At 42.6% G+C, this 2,441-nt stretch overlaps 1 long non-coding RNA gene across 1 annotated transcript; it reads right to left on the minus strand.

Annotated features, from left to right (window-relative positions):
- LOC140145833 (uncharacterized) lies at positions 1-2,441 on the minus strand. The gene is made up of 3 exons (XR_011858138.1): positions 2,343-2,441; positions 437-559; positions 1-17 (listed from the first exon to the last, which is right to left on the minus strand). It is a non-coding gene; the product is annotated as an uncharacterized lncRNA (long non-coding RNA).

Genomic DNA, 2,441 nt, shown 5'->3' on the forward strand with positions numbered 1-2,441 from the left:
AGCACATTCATTAATATCTGGGGGAAAATAAGAATACTGCTTTATTGAACTGTTTTGTAGTTTATATGTGTTCTACACATTGTTTAGCATTACATGTAATCTGGAATTCCACAGCTAAAAATCCCTTATTAGTGAACAATGACTCCTCACCTGCAATTCAATTGATCTATACATTACTTAAGTTCATTTATTATTACTTCTGTGGTCCCAGTACGTGCTGGTGATATGTGATCGCGTAATATAAAAGTGGCGAGGTTTCCTCTCCTTCTACGCACCGACAAACCAATGGGTCAACTGTCTTGTTGTCAAGACAGTTGATCAGCGTGATTGTTTATCACTTCTATGTTTAACCTTGTGTACGCAGTGCTGTGCACTATTTTAATGCAAATTAAGGTTATGAACATTAAAAAAATTGCAGTATAGCATGGAAACTTACCGACACATTGACGTCCATCACCACGGAAATTGTCCAGGCACTCGCACAAGAAACCGCCATCAGTGTTGAGGCATGAAGCGTACTCATCGCAATTATCAAGATTCAATGCACATTCATTCACATCTATATGAGAGAAAGTGATTATAAGTTACTTACTCAGCTATAACTGAACAGGGCCACAACACTCACAATTTCCATATAGCAATTTTGAAGCCCAGTATAGTCATGATTTGAAATGTTGATAAATACTGGCTATTATTAGCTATGAGAACTGATGTAACAGGCCCATGACACTCTTAAGTAGATTCCCTGAAGACCTGAAAACCAACATTTACCATCTAAACAAGTAACCTAGTACATATCCAAGTTTGTTCCAATTTGTGGACCGATTTGACATTGCTTTATGCAGGCATAGAAATAAATGCATCCCCCCACACACTAGACCCTCCCTCGGGTCCATGGAGAACGACTGGTAATGTAGATTACATAGCATTAAAAATCAACCCAATACATGGACCCTCCCAGTCTGTAAGCAATTTGACTTCCAGTTCCTACAAAATGCTGGGAGTTCACTTTTACGGATTTGGAGTCACGCAATCTTTCTATATACCACGTCCATGTTTTCACTACATTAACGCTTGTGTAGCGACTAAAACAAAGATATTGCATCCGACCAATCAACGCAGCTTGGCAGCGCGGGGATATTTGAAAAGGCTTCCCTAGCTAAATAACGTGCAAACATTTGCAAACCGCACGCGATAATATACGCAATATGGACAATAGGCCTAAGTCCGAGTCAGTGGTTGCCTTTTTATTATTAAGTGCGTACCATAGGTCTATCAGACGCGTGCCACTTGAGCTCAATACCTCTCAGTTGTTGACAAGCAATGACAAGTGTCCCATCCGATCTTAAGTCCACATCCCGCGGCATAGCTTTGTGCTACCATATTTGAATTGAAACTGGGGCGGGCTTTCGTAATTGACATCAGAATCACCGGGCTTCGTTGAACGAATATTTGGAAGTGAAATCTTTAACACTTCGGAACAGTCTCGGCGTGGGGAGCGGTCACTGAATTGTAGCGTTCAATATAGGAGTGTAGTGGCATCAATTTGAGCTAATTTGTGTAGAGAGAAGAATTGGTTTTGGGCTGTGTATTTAGAATCGGGGGTGAAGGACTATGGCATATTTTGGTAGGCTATTATGTAATTATGTATCGTTCCATTATCCAGACCGGACCGAACCGAGACTGTGGGACAGTCTACCCACACACACACTCATCAGTCAACAGTAATGGGTAAATTTTCTTGGGAAAATTTCCTGGACCCTTGACACCCATGGTTGCGGACATAATATTAGCATTATGGAACATGACCCTGATATAAGCCTGACTGGCAAACTTGAGGAGACATAGTCTTTTATGCATTTTTACATCAATTGTGATAACCTGGTAAGGTAGAGAGGGGTGTCAGGTTATCTGGGGGTGTCCTCATTTGCAGGTTAAACAAATGCGCTCACACACCCACAGGCACCCCCCCCCCCACACACACACCCCCACCCCTACATGTTTTCACCGACAACTATGGACCCGTATTGTGTGTGTGGTTGTTAACAGTGAAACCGTGGACCCCCACACACAAACATATCATAATCCAAACGTGGACATCTGTGATATTTCACTGCTAACCGTGGACCTGGTATTACACCTATGATAGAGGACCCTACTCATATGCAAAGTTATGCTGTATAGCACGGCCCTCTGCCGCCGTTTTACAACCATGGATGTCCAGAGTTCGCTATGTGTGGTTTTTCACTACATAAGTGTGGACTCAATGTTCATGTTTGTAGGTGAAAACAAACGCACCCCCACAGGCACCCTAACCTCCTCCTGCCCCCACAAACACTTACCAACACACGTCTTGCCATTTCCTTCATATCCAGGATTGCATTGACAGCCAAATGTTCCTTGTGTATTCACGCAATAACCTTGAGTACCCCCATCCACTG

The sequence above is a fragment of the Amphiura filiformis genome, chromosome 2, assembly GCF_039555335.1.
Source record: "Amphiura filiformis chromosome 2, Afil_fr2py, whole genome shotgun sequence".
Lineage (NCBI taxonomy): Eukaryota > Metazoa > Echinodermata > Ophiuroidea > Amphilepidida > Amphiuridae > Amphiura > Amphiura filiformis.